Raw genomic sequence first — 24,709 nt, 5'->3', positions numbered from 1 at the left:
TTCACTTTCTCTCACTCACAGTTTCCAAACCGCTAGACCAGTAACTGTTCACTGGAGTCTTTAAGGTCATCGTAAAATGAGATAGCAATTTGGCAATTAATTGATTTAATATTGAGTGCCAAGACACGATTGAGGCTCAAAACCCACAAACCCCAAATCTATTAAATTATCCTGTTTTGAATGTCTATTTTAGGAAGAATAAGCAGATGATTTTAAAGTAGCTATTTCATTCTGCATAACCACAGTCTGAGGAACTGGTAAATTACATAGTCTGAGAAAGCTTTCAGAAGGCTCTCAAGATTTGAGCTGATGTATTTCATTAAGGAAAAATCATTACCTGCTTCCTAATTTAGCCAGAAATATGATTTATCTCTAATATAAACTTCCAGAAATGAAAACAATATACGATTGAATTTTAAATTCTCGATAGCAATCAAGATTCAAGTTCCTTCAAGTATGCTAGAATTGATTTGGTCATTTTGTCACTTCCTTTATATGGTTGCCCTCTCTGGGTTTATGGTCAATAATTTGTCAGATGCAATTATGTTTATGAATTTAATTTTCCCTTGCCCTATTTGACAAACTAGGCATATTCTCATATTTTGTAGGAGTTACTCTTTTTTTTCCTTAAAATTATTCACCAGTTTTTCATATTGTTTCCCACAATCTTAACAACATGAGTGCAGTCATCTATTTACTAGCTAGAAAAGTTTTGATATGTGCAATATTTAACCTACTGCATCCAATTTAATCCCCACACCAGGCATTACATAATAATAATAATAGTAATAACAACAATAATAATGCCTACTATGTGTTAAGCACTTACTAGGAGCCAAGACTTGAACTAAATGACACATTTTCTTATTTAATCCTCACTGTAATCCTGAGTTTGGTATTATTTTATTCCTATTATGACTCTATTATTGTTATTGTTACTGTTATTATTATTATTATAGCTGCCATTTATTGAACTTAATATGTGCTGAGTACTTTACCTGTATTATGTGATTTAATCCTCACATTAACTCTGCATAATGAAGTTACACAGCTGTACGGCCAAACACTGTTGTTAAAACACTGAAACACTTTCATAGTGGGCAGTGAAGAGTTGCTGCCCTCAGTTCCCCAAGTGCCCTCTCAACCCTGTTTCTCTGGTTGCCCAGCTCTTCTGGGGTCACTCAACCTTGTCCTTCTCAAATCTAGAAACTGAAGAGGTAACACTGGGCACAGGCGCCCTTCCGGAGTTATGCTCCAGAGTCTATTCTGACTGGTTGCTGCCCAAGCTGTACAAGTTGTTAAGTATTGTGACTGTTAGCAGGGATGTATGTATTATCATTTCCATTTTGCAGGTTGGAACACTCACGTAAGTCCATAAAAGCTAAGCAACTGGCCCAAGATCACCCACCTAGGGAGTGTCAGAATCAGGATTCAAACCCAGGTCTTCCACAAGATAAAAGCCCTGTTCTTAATTACTACAGTGTACTAAAAGACGGAGACATTCAGCTGACTTTTGATACTGACTTTCCAGTGTGAATAGCTTTGGAACTCTGTACCCTGTGTCTGACGACTGGTATAGTGAATTTTAAATTTCAAAGTATTTTTAGTATTTACCTTGAAGCTGTGAGAATCCTGTTCTCCTGATTCCCAGCCATAATAATGAGCATGGAAGTACCAAGATGATGGATATTACTTTGCATCATTCTGCCAACAAGCCCATATTCACTGATTTAGCCAATGTTGTATTTGCAATAATCTCTCTGTAGGTAGAAATTATTTTATTCATTTTATTAACTGGGTCCCCAATATAGCAACGTTGGCATTCAGCCTAACCAAGAATTAAAAGTTACAAAAATGTCATTTTTATATACTTTTAAACTATATACTTTACTTTTATATTATTTTAGGGCCCAAAGGCTGAAATCCTTGGCATTATACTTTGCTTCTCTACTTCTGTGTCTTGTCTAGCATGGCTTTCTCCATTTCTAATAAAAAGTTAGCCTCCAATTTAGCATACATAAATGTCCACATTGCTCATACAACCCCATTGCTGGTATTAAAGGAAATTTGAATGCTATTATTACACAGCTATGTATCTTTTAAAGGCAGTTACTCAGCACCGGCGCACAAATCAACAAATTTGCCAACTACAAAGTTTACTTTTATTTAACAAAACGCGATAATCCTTCCAGAATTGGGTATGCCACATCCACACACCAAAACAAAAATCTGACTCGCAGAAAGCGGAAATACTCTCGATGTGGTGGGAGAAGTACTATATTTTATCCATAGGTAGCGTTTGGAGAGGGAATAAGCAGGAAAAACTTTTGGCAGGTATGTTTGGCATTAGGGGCAGGGCCAAGAAGTTTTCTTAATGGAGGCCCCAGTCTGGCTTTTTTTCTGAGACAGTAGTCTGTGCCTATCCCTCCTTTTCCATTCAAGTTCACAGTGGGGCTTTGAGCTCTATTTGAAACCCCTGGGACCAGTGGAGAAGTAGCCTGCAGCAACAACAAGCAACCTCACCCCAAAGCAGCGGCAGGAATGAGATATCCATCTGTTACCTCTCCTGGGCCCTGAGCAACACCCGGGGCCCTAAGGCTGTGGCCACACTGCTCTCTGGCGATGGTTAACTCTGGGACTTTTGGTAGCATTTAGGTTGGGAATGCAGCCTGCCACATGGTTACCTTTTCACAGGTTCAAGGTGGGCTGCAGCCAGGATCTGAGCTCAGAGAGCTGTAGGATCACACCTGAAGCTGGAGTTATTCTTCACCACTCAGGGAGATTGGGATTGGTGGGGAGCAGCCAAGGGAGGAGCTATTGTGATGGTGGAAGACCAGAGCAAGGAGGGCGTGGGAATCCCCTGGGACCCCGATGGAAGACAGAAGGGACCTGAAAGGGGAGGGCCGAATCTCTAGCGAGTACCCTGGAGAGGGCCTGAACTGGTGATGATGCTGTTTTCATTTCTTTCAATTGTTTTTTTTTTCCCCTGGGACCTGAGGAGTGTCTATAAAACAAAAACAAAAACAAAACAAAACAAAAACAAAACAACAACAACAAAAAACACCCAAGTTGTGGGCACATCTATTGTCTTTAGGGCCGCACTCTGAGACTGAATGTTCCATTCACACATAGTCGTGGAAACGCTCCAAGAATGGCAAGCTTCCTCTTATCTTTTGTGAGAGGATTCACCATGGCCAAGGGCAGCCATCATTTCAATGCATGTTATTGAGGCCCTACTATGTGCTAGGAGCTATATTTGCCACTATATCGTTCAAAGGACATGGGGCAGTTGAAGTCTGTTTCACCTGAAGGAAATAGAAGAATTAACTTCTGGATGTCGTCCCTGTGCATCCACCATTACGTTTATGTTCTGTGGCTGAAGTGTGGCCTGGAGTGCACCATGCTCACTGGTAGGCGTGTAGACATTTTGGAATAGAAAAGGTTTCCTTGATATTCATCGATGTGGACGGGATTACCTGGGGAAGACTTGGAGACCTAACTGTTCCATAGAGTCTGTTCCAAATATCACAGATTAGAAAATGTTTCATCAATATTTTGAAATTGATCAAACTGGGGATGTTCAGTTTTGCAAACCTCCCAAAGGACCAACATATGAAACCAGACAGGTATTTTATTAATTTATAATGAGAAATAAAACCTTTAGGGATCAGGGAGCCTACTCTTCCATTTTGCTTCCACTCACTGTCTGAACTGAAACCCCAGAAGAATCTAAACTATTAGCTGATACCTTGAGGAGTGTAGGCTTAGAAGAGGATGTACTTAAGAGAGACTTACATTAAAGGCATTATGTTAAGAGAGCCCAAACATGAATTTCTGCTCTAAGGAAATACCTACTAGGCAGAGCAGGTACTGAGTAGAAGCTGGCTTGGTTCCCTTTCCTTAAGACACAAATTAACTGGGCTCTGCAAATGTTACACTGTGAATCTCATTTTCCTATATTTTGTGGCAGATCATGTCTCTCTACTTTTCTCACCTTCACTATATTAATTAGGTGGCAGGCTATTTTGTTTCTGTAAGGTGCATCTCAGTGTTGATTTTTGGTTTAACATCCAGAGGGCAATCTTACTTCCTATTCTTCGAGAATATCTTCTTACCCATGTGCTACTTATAGGAGTGATTATGGAACATCTAGCTATTATTTATTTTGACATCATTTCCAGTTTCACATTGGTTTCAAAAATGGAAGAAATAAAAAGCATGGAGATAGAGTGCATCATTAACAAGCTAGGTTTAAAATTAGGATTTCCTAATGCTGAACCCTTTGATAAATTCACTAGTTTTTGAAAGTTAATTATATGTTATTATTGCTATTCTAATTAGTATGCTTATTTAATTGGGCACTAAGGTGCCAATTAAAAGAAGAAGAGTCTATCGTAAAGTAGGAAAAACAACTGATGTAAATTTCCTAGAAGTAAAATCCGTGGGAGATATGAAATATTCTGTAAAATCACAGTCAGCTGTGCATTCTCTCACTGTGTGTCTCGGTACAAAAGATTGCTACACCATTCAAAATAGATAAGCAAAAATCCCTGTCAGTTTTAAATCAACTCTAGTCAATTTGATTGCTTAAAACTGAGAACCCTGATGAGTACACAAGGTCTAGCCTACAGCCAGGTCCCGCCAGCTACTCTGTGAATGCTTTCTTCAGAGCCTCCTCCTCTTCTTGCTCTTCTGGACTAGGCCAGAACCACGGTTCACCTTGGAAAGTTAGTTTCTCAGGAAAGCAGGCCTTACACTGACTTGTTTCTGGATGTCCACACGACTGGTTGTTAAATCCTCTGGGTTTTCTGATGGAAACAAAAACAAAAACAAAACCGGGGGGCGGGGGGGCGGGCTGGGGGGCGGAATGTCATCATATATTCAAACCCTCAGGGAAGCTTCTTTCTCAAAATAGTACTCCTTGCTCCCATCCTCAAGAAACCCAGTGTACTAATTACTGTTGGCTAACTAAATAGATTTTTTCAGAAGAACTGGGTTTTAAAGAACTTTTAACTTATATCCACACTATTTTTTTTTCCTAAATAGGAATGTATAAAGGCAAATAGTTTTGTTATTCAAAGCAAATTCCTGACCCCAAGTTGAGTGATATAATTGAGTATACTAAGATTCAGGATTGTTCCTGGATTAACATTTCTTTTTGTAGTGTTAAATTCATATTTTAAAGTCATACGTTTTTAAAATACTAAAAATAATGATTGGATACTCCTTTTATCATAAGATTTAAGGTATGTAAACTCACTGAATTTTCTGAACAACCTTCTGTTGTGGTTAAAGTATAATCAGTCCAACTTTACAAAGAAGTAAATTAAAATCAGAAATATTTATATCTACTCCTAGGAAGCCAGTGAGAAGTGAGAATTCACCGGATTCTGAAATTCCCTGCTCCTGTTGTATAGTTATATTGTTCAGACATGCCTTTTAATAGTTCGAGAAAAATATCTCTTCAACCCAAGAGGAACTACAGTTAGTAAACAAATACATGGGAAATAATGTTCATCCTTGATAGTAATTAAAAAAATGCCAGTGAAAGCAACTTTAAAATAGTATTTTACATCTATTAAAATAGCAAAAAAGTATAGCTTTTTATTATAACAATTGTTAACGTTGAAGTGAAATTATGTACTCATTCTTGATGGCCCTGTAAGTTACCACAGTCCTTTTAGAAAGGAGTATGGCAATAAAGAACGACTGACATAAATAAAATTAAGCCCTTTGTTCCATTGAGGAATTTATTCCAAGAAAATAATTCAAAAGAAATAAAAAGATGAGTACATTCATTATCTCTTTATTCACAACAAGACATTGTTACAAAGTAAATAATCAATATTAGTGGTATAGATTAAAATTTTGGTGGATCGTCTTTAAAAACTAGGGACCACATTTTTTTCATCAACCTTAATTGAAAATAAGCATCTATTTCATGATATAAATGTGTAGCACACAGACTCCAGACAATCCAGCAGCTGACGGTGGTGAGAGATGATTGATTCTGCAATAATGTCAAACTTATAAAATTTAATTATTAAAATTCTAATGAAAGTATAGTTTCAAAAATTGATGGTCCTATTGTGACCTGTATACCTCAGAATGACCAATAGTAATGAGGGAAGTTTTCTTTTTTATAATATGATAGCCAATAAATTAGGAAGAAATAGTAGAATTAGAATATCACTATATAGGCTTTGCTCAGTAATGGCTGTCTGCATTCCAGGGAGACAACTGGACACATACTTTCTGATGGTACCATACAAATACCTATGGGGTAGTTTTGTCCTCCACCAACAATAAATCAATAAATCAATAAATAAAGATAAAAAAATCTAAAAAATGATCATCTTAGATTTTAATTTATAGAAAATACACAGGCTAGAGGAATGTGTTCAATGAGTTCATGGATATTCAATCAGCAAAATCTAGGCAGTGAGGCCATTTGTGGGACCGTGACTTTTCTTCAACATTAAATGCAAGGAAAAAAAAAAGATCCAGGAGGAAATTTATAGATTAAAGAAAAAAGCCCTCAAGATACATATATATCAGTTAATAACAATATAGGGACCTTGTTTGTATCTGGATTTGAACAAACTGTTTTTAAAAAAGGCTTTAGGGGCACCTGGGTGGCTCAGTCAATTAAGCGGCTGCCTTCAGCTCGGGTCATGATCTCAGGGTCCTGGGATCCAGCCCCGTGTCCAGCCCCGCCTCGGGCTCCCTGCTGGGCAGGGAGTCTGCTTCTCCCTCTCCCTCTGCTCCTCCGCCCCCTGCTCACTCTCTCTCTCTCTAAATAAATAAATAAAATAAAATAAATAAAAAATAAAAAAGGCATTTAAAAAGGAAAATATAAGCACCAGGTATTAATAGTATTAAGGAATTTTTTTCTGATTTGGGAGGGACTGATAATACCGAGGCTATTTTAAAAGGGAAGTCCTTTTTTTTTTTTTAAAGATGCATATTGAAATATATGTAGAAGAAATGGTATGATATCTTGGATTTGCTTCAAATAATCCAGAGTTTCTTCAAATAGAACTCACATCAATTTAGTTATGTGCCTGAAGCCTGTGGAATGGTGCACATATGCTCCAAACCTTTCCATTTATAAATATATTTATTCCTTTGAAGAACCTTATCTTTTTTCACCAGAGCTTATTGAGAGCTTACTTCTGCTTCATGGATTTCGTCTAGCTTCCCCTACTACTTCAATAACACATGAACTATTTCCCACATTTGTTTCTTAAAAAAAAAAAAAAAAAAAAAAAACCTGAGCAGAAATTCTGGTATTAAAATGTAGTCCTGCCCTGGCATCCTCAACATAAAAGGCAAATCATAGAATCTGAGACCATTTAAACCCATTAATACTTATCAGATGTATATGACGGATTAAGCATGGAGTGTGATTGAGAGAGATTAAAAATAAATTCTCTGTTTTGAGAAATTGGTCATTCAATTGGGGGAGAACATCATGTGGGAATCACTATAATGATAATGAACATATATTGACCTCTTACTCTGTGCCCAGTACTGAGCTAAGTGCTTTAGATGCATTTAATGTTAATCCTTATAATGACTTCATGAAGTAGGTACTATTATTATTATTATTCTTTCTTTTTTATTTCTAAAATACAAGTGTGCAATCTCAAGATAACATACTCAGCGTCACCCAGAGAGATTAGCCTAAAAGGGCCTGAACCCCAGGTCTCTGTGAAACAGAAGTCCATGCTATGCACAGTCACACAAAACTAGTAGTAGTCTATTCAGTGAGATTTACTCTGAACCTTCACTGTGCAAAGAATGTATAGTGAACAGTGTCTATGTAGATACTGCCACATTCATGGTATGATGGTTAATCTTATGTGTCAACTTGACTGGACCATGGGATGGCCAGGTATTTGGCCAAACATTATTCTGGGTGTTTCTGAAGGGTGTTTTTGGATGAGATTAACATTTTTCATCAGTAGAGAAGATTGTTCTCCAGGATGTGAGTGGGCCTCATCCAATCTGTTGAAGGCCTGATTAGAGCAAAGACTGATCCTTCCCCAGATAGGAGGGAATTCTTCAACAGACTACCTTTGGACTTCATCTGCACAATCAGCTCTCCTGGGTCTCTGCCTGTCAGCCCACACTGTAGATTTGGACTCACCAGTCTTCATAATCACATGAGCCAATTTCTTGTAAGTCTCTTTCTCTCTGGAGAATCCTAATACAAATGTATTTCAAAAAACCCAAATAGAAAGAAGCAGTGTTTAAATTACCACCAGATGTGGTAACACTGACCCCAGGATTTTATATGAAAGTAGTCTTGTCTTCCAGTGAATTATGTTCCTGAAAATGTGCTTCTAAAAGTCATGAACAGATTCCTACTTGCGATATTTGATTCTTTCTTAGAGAAAAGACTAGAGGAAACAAGTTTTAGTCTTGTCATCACCATTTCCTGCCCCCCCCCCAAATTATTCCATTGGTAGAAATATTGACCTTATATTGGTCTTGTACTTCTAATTTATGGAATAAGGTTATTAGTAATTCAATACATATTGGCAGCTCCCATGCCAGGCACTGAAAATCCACAGATAAAATAGTTCCTGATCCCCAGGGGTTTATAATCTTAGTAAGGAGCCAGATAAGCTAAAACCATTACACTATGATGATACCTACTGTATTGGAGGTGTGTCGCAACAGCAACGGCTGTGAAGAACTAGTGCCTAAATGTTCAAGAGACTCAAGAAAACATCGCAGAATAATAGTTTTAAAAATTAAAAATGTATTTTGTTAGGTCCTCACAGACTGATTCGCCTTTCAGATCTTTATTTAAGGCAAGATCTACATTACATCAACATAAAAGGACTCCTGATCCTACTTTTTTTCTTGCTGAATGTCCTTCCGAACCTAGTTCTACAGTTATTAAGGAGTCTAACTTAATACCTGCAAGGGAGTCATGTTTTCCTATTCAATTTCATTTTTTTCTCTTTCTGTCTTCTAGAAAATCCTGGAAGATGGGCTTCAGAGCAGCATTATGCTAAATGAAATTATGCATGTCCAAAATGGAGTTGCAACCCTTTTTCTCTCATATACTCCAGCTCAATAATGTCACTCTCTGACTTCACTAGCAGAAAGAATGATTCATTTCCCCATTGGTTTTCTACCCTCAAATGCAATTAAGGATTTTGAAATTGTTTAAAATAATTAACAATAAACTCTCCTACTTTCCTTCCTTTGCAGGATTAGTTTTCCTCCTGAGCCATCCCTGGGAATTCATACTTAAAAGCTAGATCTTCGTTGACATTAATGAGACAAATATTAGTTTACAAGCAGCCCTTTATGTCTATTTGTTCAATCAAAAACAAATTTAATTATGGCATTGCATGCTGCAACTTAGACAATGCTCTCAAATTAGACCCTTTGCCAACTTCTGTCTCCTAGTACCTTTCTTGATCTAATTAGAATTTTTATATTAGAATACATTTTCGCATCTATTGACAAGAGAGTAGAAAATAATGGTCAGATTTTAGGCATACTTCTATGATTTAAAACTGACCTTATTTTATATATTTATAGATAGATAAGATCTAGAGAGTTTAGGTTAGGTGTATGTCATTATCATAGAAGGGTTTCTGGCCCTTGCTCCCTCCCCTTCCCTCACAGAATGGCATTCTGAATGATAACACTAAGAAAGGAGGAAACATTTTGAGCTGAGACAGATTTGTAACTTCCTGGCCAGGAATATACCAACTAGGAAGCATATGTGGTGTTTTGCTCTGTGGAAGGCATGATGGCTTAGGTATATCTTGTTGAGGGTGGAATGGTGGCATGAAGCCAAGTTCAGTTTGTTTCATGCAGGCATCAGTGGCCAAAGGGGATCTGATTTGAAGGGGGAAGAGCAGGAAGCACTAGTTCTAGATGTTCCGGGGCCGAAGATTGTAAAGCCAAGAGGTGCATTTGTGATGAGGTGAGGCATACCATGGGTCAGCCCTGGAAATAGAGCGTGCAGCAGCCAGGAGATAGTGAACTCCCCAGCCAGTTTGCTGAGGTCCGGGGCTGGACTCTGATCCACAGAGGTTCAGGAGGGAAGTGTGATCAGGCACCAAGGACCAGCTGTGAACCTTGGTTGGTTTTGGTGAAACTAGGTAGGAATAGAGGATCCTTGGTGCTTCACTTTCATCATGGGGAGCTCAGAGGAGCAGATGAGCATTATCACCAGGGGAAGAACAGGTAGGAATTAAGCTGGGGCTGGGGAAGGATAAAGGTTTCAGCTAGTTGTGAGGGAGTTCACAGCTGGAGTCCAGTCTTACTGGAAGTGGCCTGACAACTAAGAACCAGGGACTCGCAAGGGAGGCCAATGAGTCAGGATGACCACACTGGAGAGATGGCTATCAATATTTCCCAAAGTCCCATGTAACATTTCCACTTACCTCTCATTGTCCAGAATTTAGGCACCTGCCCGCAATTAGCTTCAAAAGGTTGGGAAACAGTCTTTTAGTCCAAGTAACAGTGCTCCCAGATAAAAACTGAGATTCTGTTAAGGAAGAAGAGAATTGATATAGGGAGGCAATCACCACTTTCTACCACAATCCCCACATCCTCTGTAAGAGCATTGTCTTTTTCTTTTAAAATCTGGACTCTGCCACTTGCCAGTAGTATGACCAAGAGCAAGTTAATGAATTTATCTAAATCTCTTTTTATTTTATTTCATTTTTTTGAGTTTATCTAAATCTCAGTCTTAGTATCTACCAAATGGTCATATCACCACTTTGTTCACAGGTTTGTGAAGATGAAATAAAATTAACATATGTAGAGGTTACAAAATACATGTCGGTTTCCCTTGTCATAAAGCTGGTTCTGCTTTTCTCTTGACCATTTCCCTTTACCATTTTCCTGGTATTATTTTGATTCCTTGATCAAGATTGGCCTGGGGGATCATCTTACCCAGATCTTATCCATGAAGACAAGGAAGCAGACTCATCCAATGCAATTTCTCTCAGGTCCTATACCCTCAGGGGATGGAGTTGGTACTATAATAAAACACATCACTTGAATTATTGCTATTTAACAATTATAGGTTTCATGAAAATTTTAAAGAAATTGACCAATTTGGGTCTATTTGGGTTAGAGTTTATCAAAAATAGTTCTATTTTTTTGTTTCTGTACTAAGTGAGGTCCACAGTTTATACTTCAATACTTGCTGCCTTACAATAAGACATTTATGGCGGTATGTTTTTCTTGTCATATGACTGTCAGCTCTTAGACCTCATTATAATTATAGACTTGTTCTTTGGCTCCAGCTCTTGTTTGCTAGGGCAATGTGAACTTTAGATTAGATATGAACTCTTTGCTAAACTCAGTGGTTGAAAAGTTCCCTTCAGAAAGGTAGTACTTGATTTTCCTCCTTTTGACCTCTTTGCATTTTCTTTCTTGTCTTGGTAACCATAGAAATAACTAGGAGAGGGGAAGTTGGTCCAGATCCATGCCTGTACTGCATGGAAGGCGATAGTTGCACTAGTGCTTTGTCAATGATGATTTGACAGAAAAGGTGAAGGGCTGAATCTTGATCAGCAGCTCTTCTGGCTTTTGAAGGAGTATGGGAGACAGAGGGAAAGTGAAGGGCTTACTGTACTTGCCTTCTTCTCTCTGCTCTCACCATTAAATGCACTCCCAAATCCCAGGGGATTCACTTTTCCCTTATAGGTCACTGATGCCCACCCCCGTTTGAGTGGACTCATGTGTCCTTACCTCCTTCTGTTGATCTGTCTGATCTTCTTTCCTCTTTCAAGGTATATACAAGTCAGTGTGAGCTTTGGGATTACAAAATCTCTTATGAACCAGTATACCTGATCCTCATTTTCCTGCTCTGTCAAATGGTAATAAAACCTGCTTCTCAGAGTTATTTTGAGGATTAAAGAAAAAGATGTATCTACTGTACATTTCTAAGCATAAAGTAGGAATTTTGTAAATGTTGGTTTATTTCCCTACATATTAACATTTCTCCTTTGACCATGTCCATGTTGCTTTTTACCTCTAAAACTTTACTTCTCAAAATGTGGTCCCAGGACCAGCAATATTGGAAATGCCAAATCTTAAGCCCCACCTCAGACCTACCCACTGAATCAGACTGCATTTTCACAACATCCTTAGATGTTTCATATACATGTTAAAGTTTGAGAAGCACTGCTGTAAAACAAAGACTCCTCTTTTTATCCTTTTTCCAAGGGGGAAAGAATAATGGGCACCCCTGGTTTCATGCCTACCCCGTGTCAGGTGTTGTTTTTTTGTTTTTGTTTTTTTAAAGATTTTATTTATTTGACAGAGAGAGACACAGCGAGAGAGGGAACACAAGCAGGGGGAGAGGGAGAGGGAGAAGCAGGCTTCCCGCGGAGCAGGGAGCCTGAGGCGGGGCTCGATCCCAGGACCCTGGGATCATGACCTGAGCCGAAGGCAGACACTTAATGACTGAGCCACCCAGGCGCCCCAAGGTGCTGGTTTTTTGAGTGCTGTCTCCCTTATCATCACTCTGTGAGGCTGGCACTGTCGTCTCCCCTGACTTGTGAGGAAATAGAGATGAAGGGAAGGTAACTGCCCAGCCCAAGAGCAATGAGGAATGGACAGGCGAGACTCAAACTCACGTCTTTTTGCCCATTTTGCACTACTTCAAAACCACACAAGCCTACTGGCTGTTATTGCTGGAGGGGAAGACAAAAGTGGGGAAAAAAAGTAGAAAATGAAAACAAAACAAAACAAGAGACATGAAAATATTAAAGGTAACCTTGAGTTTGATGACAGAACTGCTTCCTTGATGACCTGTTCCAGCTGTCCTCAATTCTTTTCCAGGTTCCTTGCCCTTGATTTGATATTGACATACATTTTGGCACCTGATAAAAGCTGATAAATATCCCATAAATGTGAAGTGGGTTATTTATTTTTCAGCCTATAATGTATCAGCTGATCGCGGCATCAAACCCAGCATGTGATTGTATTCATGAGTTTTATTTTCAGATGTGTTTTTCTCTCTCAACTAGATTATGAGATTTTTAGGGTAAGACAGCCTGCCCCTTCCTTCCTTTTTCTCTGCTTCCCTTCCTCCCTCTCTTCCTTCCATGTTTCCTTCTTTCTTCCTTCCTAATGGCAAAAATATCATAGTATTTATGTTCCTGGAATGAGAGATAAAATTTAATTTCAGGTGATTTAATAGTTTTAGTTTATCTGCAATTAACAGATTATGTGTTATTATTAATGCTTCTCTTGATTTGAGCAAGGGATCCATGCTGATCAATATAATTTTAGATCAAGAGACAGTATCTTATATCTGGTCTTATGCACTAATCTCGATGTCTTAAATTTCTTATTATGTTAATAAACTCCCTAACTATGACTTCTGAAATTTAAAAAGGCATGAAAACAGTAACTAACGGAAATATTTCATTTTCCAATGTAGATTTTAATAATTACACCAATGATTCCATATGAGTCAAAATAAATAAAATATAAAAATTGACCCATGTAGAATATACCTTACATTCTTCTGTAATGTTATTAAGCAATAAGAGGTATGTTGGAAACAAAAACTGGATTTTTAATCTTTTGGAAGGATCTTTCTTAGAAGCCAATATTTTACCTTTATAACATTCTTAAATAAGTCTCTTGAAAAGCCCGTGATATATACTGTAAATACAGATTATTCCATATTTGAGCTATCATAGTTAATACACTGTATCAATTTACCAATTTTTCCATACTTTGAAGTTTAATTCACTAGACAACATTCCCCAACCAGTCAGAACTGGAATGATAACTGCTCCCAGTAATTTTTTTAAGATTTTATTTATTTATTTGACAGAGAGAGAGCGAGCACAAGTAGGGGGAGCAGCAGGGAGAGGGAGAGGGAGAAGCAGACTCCCCTCTGAGTGGGAAGCCCGATGCGGGGCTCAGTCCCAGGACCCTGGGATCATGACCTCAGCCGAAGGCAGATGCTTAATGACTAAGCCACCCAGACACTCCTTTCAGTAATTTTTAAAAACCTCTCCATTCCACTTATTTATTTAAACTTGTTAAGATATAATTCTGTAAGAGGGAATGGTTATCTGAAATTCTCTCTTAAAAAAAAAAAAGATCTTATTTATTTATTTTGAGAGAGAGAGAGAGAGAGAGCAGGAGCAGAGTAGGAGCAGAAGGAGAGGGAGAAGCTGACTCCCCCCTGAGCAAGGAGCCCAACGTGGGACTCGATTCCAGGACCCTGAGATCATGACCTGGGCCGAAGGCAGATGTTTAACCAACTGAGCCACCCAGGCGCCCCTGAATTTATTTCTCCTGGTCACCAAAACTGTGTCTGTGAAAGTCAGGTGATGCTATCCATCCATTCCAGATGCCTATCTGTTACTGGAATGAATTTCAGGTCACAAACAGCTGTGCAGGAAATATCACATGTCTTTATTTTCCCTAAACCAACTGAAATCTGACCTTGCCCACATCCTGCAGAACAGGCAGAAAATTCACTCACCGTCTTGTTTGGCTCTGGCCACAGGACTGTGCTAAGTTTCCGGGGAGATACTGACTGTCTGATCAGTGACCAGTGGCCCACCCTGGTTTCTGCTGGCATGCCTGTGTCTCATCAGCATGGTCTGAGGGCTAAGGCGCTTCTGGACCATGCCTGGGGAAGCAGAATTTGGGGGACTCTTCTGGCCCCTGTGCATACGGTCTGTCCTCCTTAGGAGCACTATAAATCTTTCCCTTGGAGGTCTTGCTTCATCCGGTGGCCTCTGCCATCAGGCTGTGCCACAGGTCTCAGGAACTCCACAGAACCCACTGACCTCTGTCCCCTGTCTAATCTCTCAGAAACTCAGCTCACGGCTCTCTTTTCTGATTTTAAAAATGCTTTTCTCTCTCTTCTTCCCCTCCAAGACATCCAGGGTTATGTCTTCTATGGACTTAGGTTTTTCAAAAGACCAGAAGAACTTCTGACTTCCTATGTACATGTTTTCAGCTTGGTAAAAATTCCCAAGGCAGGAAGTTACAAAGGACTTTCCTTCTTACTTGAAACTGAAAGAGGAGAGAACAGGAACAATGGGGAAATTATAATTTTAAAAAATTATGACACAGATCTATACCAGTCCTTCAAAGAGTTTTTACCTTGGGAATTTCATGAAGACAATAAAGGCATTTATGTTTGATTAAATCTACTCTGGAATGAAAGTTCTATATAGTTTGTTGTAAACTACATTAAAGATAAATATACAATTCTGGTGTAAATTTCCAGTGCTTCCTGAAACTGGGAAGAACTTGTAGACCAGGTTTAGGTCTGCTCTGTGTTGCGTTGTGGAATTTTCTCTTTTACTTCAGCTCCTGGAGGCATTTCAAACTTTAGACACACACACACACACGCACACACACACACACATATCAGATCTTGTTTTTGTTTCATGGATTCAATATTTTATCTTGTTTCTTTGAAGGTACTAATCATAGTTTTTTTTGAAATTTGTTTGTACCCTGCAGTATTCTCTAGCATAGGAAACTATGTTTAAAATATATGCATTATCCAAATAGATGATTATATTTTGGGGTTTATATTTTACATTTTATTTTAGGTCTGTATTTTAAGTGTATTAAATAAATACCAATGTATAGATTGATTTAAAGGTATTTAACCAGATAACTTAAAGGTAAAAAAATCATCTTAAAAGGATAATATGCTATTTTTCCAGAGTAAACTAATGAAAAATAATTTTATGCAAATGATGTGCTCCTCAGATGTATGATATAGAATTTTATAAATTATATTTTAAAAGTATTAGGATATGTGGGTAAAACCATTCTTGGAAACTTGTTTTGGAAAGTGAAGAGTTGATTGAGAATTTATCTCTTTACACCATAATGAGATGGTTAATAATATGGGCTTAGAAATCCCACTGCGGTGTTTGAATCCTGCCTTCACAACTTCTGTGGGATGTTGAACAAATTACTTAATCTCTCAGAACTTCCATAAAATGAGGATAATAATAGTGTCTTCTTCACAGGGTTGTTGTGGGGACAGAATGAAAAAATACATGTAAAGAAAGTACTTAGAACTCTGCCTGACCTATTCAGTACTCAGTAAATGCTAGCTATTATTACTGTTTTTTATAGAAAGAGGTACCACTGTAAATGATTACAGTATGTAATCCATCCTACCAATTATTTATGGATAACTATTGCTTATTCTTTTGCTAAAAAGTATTGTATATGATATTTTTGACATATTTGCTTCTCATAATACTGAAACTTCAGAAAATTCACCATGTGTTATACAGTGTGATTGCCTTGAAGAGCTATTAAGTGTGATCTCAATCATCAGAGTGGAAAAGCCTTACTGTAGAATCACATGGAACTCTGCTACGAGACTCTCATGCCCATCCACCCCCTAAACACCCACAGACTCACATATCTAGCAAAAGGTACTGCTTGCCTCGATGTTTGCATGCAAGAACAAACAAGAAATCTCTGTCTCTGCAATAAAATGTTAACTTCTCCTGCCAACATAGGTATTTATTTTGGGTGGGGGAAAACATCATTTGGTAAGCAGGCATTAGAATTTTACCTTTTCCTGAAGGTACTGTATTTTAACTCAGCATTGTCAATCTTTGTGACGTATTTTCTTCCTTCTTTAATATTTGTACTAGTCACAGTGGTACCTAACTACAAATTAAGTACTGTTTGACTGACTACTACATGCCTGTGCTTTCTTTGTTTTAACTGGCAACAACCCTATATAAGCTGGATACTCATTATTCCTATTTTAGAGATGAGGCACAAAAGTTTGAGTAACTTGCATAAAGTTAATAGCTAGTGAGTGGTGGATCCAGGATTTGAACCAGACAGCTCTAGCACCAACTCATTTTACTACTATTCCAAACTATACACTAAGATATGTATCTGTGAGTTAAATGTAACACTCTGCAAAATGCCTCAATAGGGTTTGCATTTGTCACGGAGTTGATTTTAAATCAAGTAAAAAATCAGAAGTGTGACTCTGAGACTATGTTACAATGAACTTTTATAACATTCTTATAAAATATTTTATATAGCGATATACTTTATCCAGTTAACATAGATTTTGTTCTTTAAGCTCTTAAGTTGGTTCTTTAAAGGAGAAAAAAATGTTTCTATAATGAAGTTCACTTTGTCAAGGAAGGTGTTGAATGAGACTGTGAAAATAATAAAAATGGCACCTTATATTTGTCTCGTGTTTTATTTTTAAAATGTTTATAGGTGTCGAATTTGCTATTACAGGAGGAGCAATTCTTTACTTTGCAAAAAAGATTCAGCATTTTCTAAGAATTACATTATCACATTCATTTAACTAATGAATTCCCTAGAGCTTTACAAATATTATCCACTCTCCTCTGGCAACAGAAAGGGGGAAAAATATGTCCCTGAGTACTGGCTTCAGGAATGTTGGGCTGATAGGGAAAAGTTTACTCTCTTGTTAATTTCAAGGAGCTTTTAAAAACAAATGGTGTGGACATTACTTATTGATTTATATAGGAATTAGTCTTATCCTTTGCTTCATGAATCAGAACTCCGTTTGGTGGAAAACTTTGTTCCGGGAAGCTGAGGCCTGATGAAAAATCTCCATGGTGCTCACTTTGATATCTCAAGCCATCTATATAGATTTGAGATGGTAAAAACATCTTTTTATTTGATGCTTGAGTTCCCTTTACAATTATCCTTGGCAGAGGTCTGTACTGCTCTCCTGTCCTTAGTAGTAAAATGAGTTGGTGCTAGAGCTAACTGTCTGGTTCAAACCCTGGATCCACCACTCACTAGCTATTAACTTTATGCAAAAGACAGGAGAGCAGTACAGACTTTGTAGAATAGCCCTACAAACGCGTGGGTGCTCATTACTTCTCAAGGCAGCCCCTAAATCCTTCCTCTGTTCTTTACTTTCTCCCTTTTCCCCTCACTTCCTCCCTCTTTCTTTTTTACCAGCGCCTGTAACATCCACCCATTAGTTTTTTATCCTTCCTTTGGGGCCACACAAAATAAATCCACCCCCTCCTCAGACTGATAGTCTTACAACTAACTAGAGGCAATTATTACATTTATTCACATCCCTCCACCCAAGATTAAAGAATCACTTTATATTAAAGTGGACAGATTTCAAGCTTTCTTCAGAAATGGGAAGGTCATCCTCCTCCACCAAGCACGCAGCTTCGGTGGGGGAGGGGGGGGATGCACATGGAGCCTGAGAGAGGAAGGGGACACCTGCCTAGCCAGCTGGATCAGCTGAATCAACCCTGGCGATCAGTGAGGTGACAGATGTCCAGCCAGATCACCTTTACATTGTGTTTCTAATCCTTACAACCTTGTCAGGTGAGTTAATGATAGCTAATACTCACACAGCCTTTACCATCAACTCATCTAGATATGGTGGACCCAAGTAAAGCCCTTATAATAGTGGTTGACACATAGTAACAGTCAATGTTACCTGTTTTTATCTTCTTGTACTTCTGCAAGCTTCTGGAGAATTTTTGACTTGACTACAGTATTCTACATTTCTCTTTTTTCCTTTTTTTTTTTCTTCTGCATTTTAAACCTGAAAGAATTAAAGAGGAAACATTAGGCTCCTTTTATAAGTTCACTATTTCTCCTGGCTTTGTATTAACCACATATTTTGATCCTTAAAGTCATTCAAAAGGATGATCAAGGATCAAGGAGGAAAGCCTGCAGTTTTCAAAAACTTCAGGTTATTCCAGGCCAGCCCTTCCTTTGCACAGTTCTTTGAGGTCTGTTTCTTCTGTGGAAGAAGCACTATCCCACATAAGGAGAATGGCACCTAAAAGTTGAGTTTCATCTCTAATAGGAGACCACGAAAAATGCAGCTCTAGTTTGCTTTTCATGTATTAAAATTCATTTTGGAAAAAAACAACCCACTTTTTTTTCAGCTTAGTGAAAGGGAAGGGGAGTTGATGCCCTTGGTGATCAAGTGTGGGGTGGCTGGTGTCACTTGCCACTGCAGCCCGAGAACTGGTTTATGGAGGCATAGGATACTATATTTTAACACAGCATTACCCTTTTGCCCCTATAAGCAACAGCTCAGATATTCTGGCCAAGCTCCTTGGGCTCACACTTCTTTGAACTAGTCTAGGTGGTTAGACAAACCTTGGCAGTGGGATACTTGTAGTTGTTGATCTGGAATTCTCCCCTTTGGGAAAGGAGGTGCTCTGCAATGAAGAGTGCCTGGTCAGATTTAGGGGGTATGAGAAGAAACCTGCTGGAAGGACACCTGGGTGCTATACCCCCTCACCCCCTGCAGTCTCAGGTGGAGCTGGAAGCTTTTCTTATCCTGAATATGACTGGATCAGTGTCCCAACTCCTGTTTTTCTCTTTGGCTTTTCTACCTTATAACTTCAGCCTGACGTAGTGTGGGTTAAGCTGCCTTCCAAAGCACACAAGTTTATCCCTATTCACAAAATGTCAGAGCCAGAAGCAGAGCTGGAAATATATTTAGTGAAGATTTTAGTAAGATATATTTAGATGGCTCACTGTCACCTCCACGAGTAAAGTAGGAATAGGAAATAAAATAGGAAACATATTCCTATTAACCTCTGTGCTGACTGACACCCAGAACTCTCCACCTGGAAGTACAGGGCCAGATTCTTACCACGAGATGTGTGTGTTCCACAGAGTACCATAGGCAGTGTGTTATGGAGGTGCAACGAGTGTTAAAATATAAAGAGCCAGAAGCTAGTCTGTGGAAAAAATTTGCCAAATATTATACATCATAAATAGAAAAATATTTGATGATAGGGCTTTCCACAAATTTAACAGCATCTGAAATATTTACATGACATTACTGAAGATGAGCGGCAAAGCTGAAATAAGTGTTGCAATGTATCAGTGATAAAAGGCAAAAAGCCTCAGCAAGCCTAGAGGAAATACTGAATTGTCATTCTATTTTTTAGTAGGAAATATTACAAAACAATTGTCAAATGAAGAGCTGATTGAAGAGTACACAGCCAAAAATGTACCACACAAGTATTATAGAGAGGTGCCAGGCAGTTAATTAATTAACATATTGTTGCTTTTCGGATCTTGTGATTTTGTGACATGTCAACTTTTCAAAATTTGTGATTAGTTGTAATTTATCTTCTCATTCTAAATAAATATTTATATCCACAGCTGTTTCTTCCATCTTTACCAATCTCTTGGTTAAGTGTCCACACTCTGACAATAGACACAGTCTCCTACTTCTGATTTTTGAGTGATACTCTGTTTGGTCAGGCTTGTAGTCAGTAAGTGTTAGTTGAGTGGATAAAATAATAAATCACTGCAATCTGGATGGTTAGGTGGATCAAAAAAGGGTGGACTAACCTTGGGTAGAATTTGAAGAGATGATGGGGTAGTGGCATTAGTAGAAATGTAGAGATAGGAAGACTATGGCGATATCAGAGGATAACAAATACTTAAGATTGGTTCAAAAAAGTTTAGGGTACCTGGGTGGCTCAGTCGGTTAAGTGTCTGCCTTCAGCTCAGGTCATGATCCCAGGGTCCTGGGATCGAGTCCTGCATTGGGCTCCTTGCTCAGCGGGGAGCCTGCTTCTCCCTCTCCTTTTGCCTCTCCCCCTGCTTGTGCTCTCTCTCTCTGTCAAATAAATAAATAAGAATCTTTTTAAAAAATTGTAACTATGTGAGGTAATGGATATGTTAACTAACCTTATTGTGGTAATCATTTTGCAATATATACCTGTATAAAATCACTGTGTTGTATACCTCAAATTTACACAGTGTTATATGTCAATTATATCTCAATAAAGCTGGAAAAAAAGACTGGCTCAAAGAAAAGGCTTGTGTTGAATAAGGGGTGAAAAAATAGGAAAGGAAGTTTTAAGCCACATTAAGGGACAAGAATCTAGAATGTCGGATTAAGGGAATTTTACTTTACTATATAGTCATGAGAGTGTATTGGACAACTTCTGCCTTTGCCCACCGAAAACCCATTGCCTCATCTTGCAGTAGCACCCTTATTTGTCTTTCTTTCTTTTCTTTCTTTTTTTTTTTAAGAGAGAGAGTGCGGAGGAGCAGAGGGAAAGGGAGAGAGAGAATTCCAAGCAGGCTCCATGCCCAGCACAGAGCCTGACATGGGGCTCCATCTCATGACCCTGAGATCATGACCTGAGATGAAACCAGGAGTCGGACACTCAACCAACTGAGCCACTCAAGCAGCCATTAGCACCCTTATTTTCTACAGGAACCATGCTTTTCCCACTCCGAATCTATGTAGGTTGGGTGGCTTCACATCACCCGGGGCTCTAAGGTTGCAGTCAGTGTTAGGACTTCTGCTGGAGAATTAAGAAAGCGTACTCCCTTTCTGCTAATGATGCTACATATCTTCAGTAGAAGCCTGCAGGAGGTGGTGGCTATTTTGTCACACTTAGGGAGAGTGTGCTCAAGAGTGCAGTGAACCCATAGCCAAGAGATGAAGGTAGAAAGATTCCTAATGACAATGCTTGAGTACCTGGGTTCAATCGTGCTTGAAAGTAGAGACCCTTGGCCTTTTTGGTTAGATGTGCACCAGTACATTTCTTTTGTCAGTTTGAACTGGGTTTGTTACTTGCAACTGAAAGGCAACAAATGTTTGTGAACAGGGTATGAAGATTTGTCTAGTAGCAGATGGGGTACAGAAGTCAAAGATGCTGGCAGTGGAAGTAGAAAGGAAAGGAAAGAGGAGTATGGAGGAATAATTAAGAGGGCTTGGTACCTAGAACCGGAAGATGGAGCAAAAATGACTGGAAATTTGAGATGCAGTGAATGATGGTACCATGGACAGAAATTTGTGAGTCAGAAAGAAAACCATAGTCCCTTAACTCCCTCAGAGGTAAATACATTTATTCCTAGGCTTTGAGTTGGAGCTGATGATAGGAAAATCCAGTGGAAATATTTAGGAGGTAGTTAAAAGGTAGAATTAAATTAAGCCTCAGGAGAAAACTCAGGATCCAAGATCTAAGAAGTAAATGGGCTGCCCAAATGTAACCATGTGATAAGCTGCAGGGGGAGGTAAGTTTGAAACAGTAAAATGAGCAATGGGCTGATGGACAGCGATGCCAAAGGGAACAGGGCCAGGAAGGAATCAGGCCTTTTGTGCCCTGCCAGATATCTAGTCTCCCCTGCGAGAGTTCAGGAAGTGAAGTTTGTGAAACGGGGACATGCCGCTTGGATAGGCACAGGTACTAATTTTTACAAGTGCCCTGCAAGGCTAGAATTGAGCAGTTGAAGACCTGAGGGTGTGGGTGAGATTTCTGCAGGTGTGGTTCAAGGGATGAAAGTGGTGAAGAACAAGGAAAATAGAGACAGGAGGACTGATTAGAAAACTGTTTTGGGATGCAAAGAGAACCTCCACAAAAGGGGATAGTGAGCAGTGGAGAACGGCAGAGACGAGGTGAACATCACTGGAGAATGCAGATTCACAAGAACTCTGGAGGCAGAACTAGATTAAAGTGAGTGGATGATACAAAAGTGGGGGCAGTGGCTGGAGACCAGAAGACTGGCAGGGAAAAGAAGGTCAGGAGCAGGGTAGTTTACTAATGGAGGAGCTTAGCCAAGGTTTTTTGTTTGCTTTGTTTTATGACTAGGACAGAGGAGTCTTGTTTCAGAGGATAGACAGAAGAGAAGGGCCAGTGAATTTGAAGGGAGTGAAGATGTTAGAGAGAAAGAGGGTTCAATTGAAGGAGGGAGGTAAGATCAACAGTGGCAAAGAGACCAGATAGGAAAGGAAGCAATACATCCCCTGTCTGAGACTGGGGGAGAGGATGAAAGAAAAGGTGTAAAGAGAGATGCTTGCAGGCAGAATGAGAGGAGATGAGGCATCTATCATGTGTTTCCAGGATCGATAAGACAGTAACATGAGGTGTCTACTGCATTCAACAGGGGCTGTGAATCAAGTTACAGACAGGATGTCCAAATTGCTTCTCTCCCCATGAGACTTCACAGAAGATTATGTTACTGTAAACTGCTGTTTAAGCTAGGAAAAAAAAGGATACACAGTCTGCCACATACCTTAGCTTTTAGCTTTCAGTGAAAATGGGGCAATTGTCTGTCTTGTCATGACAAGAGGTAGATAATGCAATTTCATCATGACATGATACATACCATTTGTCATCACTTATATGAAGTAAAAGTACAGATGTAATTGGAGGTGCCATATATTTCACAACTGTGTGCTGTGGAATATCTCCTTTCTCTGGGAGGATCCCAGAGAAGCCAGTTTTCGAGTTTGGTGGCTGTGGCTTACTTTGGTGAGTAATAATCCTTGACAATAAGAAGAAAGACCTGCTATGAATCAGAGGCAGAGCCAGGAAGTAGTCTATCCTTGATTCTTACTATCAGATCAAACTACCCAACACCAGAAGAACTGGTGAAACCTGCTGGGCAGGAACCAGTCATTGTGTCTTCTCTGATAAAAGTTGCTGCATTCCCCCTCCCACCCCCCACCATCTCCCTTTGACAAAATCAGGCTACTCTTTAAGGCATTGCCCTTTGCCCTGAAAAGGTAGCTTGTGCCAATCATGTGATGGTGGTGATAGCTCCCACCCAAGTCCTCCTTTTTAGAAATAGTCATTTGTCATGCAAGCCCCTCTAACTCTGTCCCTTCCTGGCACCTGCTGTGCTCCTGGACACACCCCTCCTTGCATCTATGTAAGAAAATAAAAAGCACAGGTGGTGGCAGGACTGGGGGAGCAGGTGAGAAAAGTAGGGCAGGACTCTCTTATTAAGACTTGCTTAGTTAATGTGAGTTCAAAGAAGTGTGAGCCCAAGGAAGTTGGCTACAAAGTCCAAGCTGATGCTCATAGGGCAAAAGAGTGTGGGAAAACATAATTCTTTCTTGCAAAATAAGTAGCTGGAACCACATGAGTATCATGGACTACTGATGATGTAATGGAGTTGGATTGTATGACTAGGATAGAGGAGATTCTCAGAGTCAAGGAGCCTAATAAATGTGCAACTTGTGGATCTCTGGTGGGATGAGGCAACACTCCCGAATGGGTGTTTGGAAATGCAAAGGGGTGTTTTTGGTTGTCACAATGATTGGGTGTGTTACTGGTGTTTAGTGAGGGTGGGGGGCAGGGATGCTGAATGTCCTGTGCTGACTGCACGGGCCGGGCTGTGCAACACAAAGAATGATCTCATCAAACATGCTGATATCACCTCGTTGAAACAATGAGTCATAGATACCAGAGAATGCTTAATCATGGCATTAGACTTCACGGCTTTTAATTTAATGAATCAGATTCTTTGAAAACAGAATCCTATTAAGTTGGGTGTTTCAGACATTGATGAATTTCAATGCCATTTTTTTTTTTTAGATTTTATTTATTTGAGAGAGAGAAAGAGAGAGAGCACAAGAGGGGGTAGGGTCAGAGGGAGAAGCAGACTCCCCGCTGAGCAAGGAGCCTGATGTGGGACTCGATCCAGGGACTCTGGGATCATAACCTGAGCTGAAGGCAGTCGCTTAACCAACTGATCCATCCAGGCGCCCTCAATGCCATTTTCAAATATGAAGGATGAGTACCAAGGGATGACCCTTCAGTCAGTGGAGAATGAATAAAGTTGTTTGGATCTTCAAAATAAGATATAAATGGAAAAAGGGGTGGGGAATTAGTGTTTCATGGGTATAGAGTTCAATTTTGCGAGATGAAAAAGTTCTAGGGATCTGTGGCATAACACTGTGAACATA

General features: G+C 39.3%; 2 long non-coding RNA genes across 2 annotated transcripts in view; both read right to left on the bottom strand.

The window, feature by feature from the left end:
• Positions 1-24,709, bottom strand: part of LOC115944840 (uncharacterized) — a 325,497-nt gene that overhangs the window by 286,784 nt on the left and 14,004 nt on the right. The window lies entirely within an intron of this gene.
• On the bottom strand, positions 1,726-11,013 carry LOC145717202 (uncharacterized). The gene is made up of 3 exons (XR_014140275.1): positions 10,933-11,013; positions 10,419-10,522; positions 1,726-1,760 (listed from the first exon to the last, which is right to left on the bottom strand). It is a non-coding gene; the product is annotated as an uncharacterized LOC145717202 (long non-coding RNA).

Source organism: Leptonychotes weddellii, chromosome 1 (assembly GCF_054177405.1).
Source record: "Leptonychotes weddellii isolate Sample4059 chromosome 1, ASM5417740v2, whole genome shotgun sequence".
NCBI lineage: Eukaryota > Metazoa > Chordata > Mammalia > Carnivora > Phocidae > Leptonychotes > Leptonychotes weddellii.
Note: the sequence above shows the minus strand (reverse complement) of the source record. Positions and strands in the feature narration are given on the sequence as shown.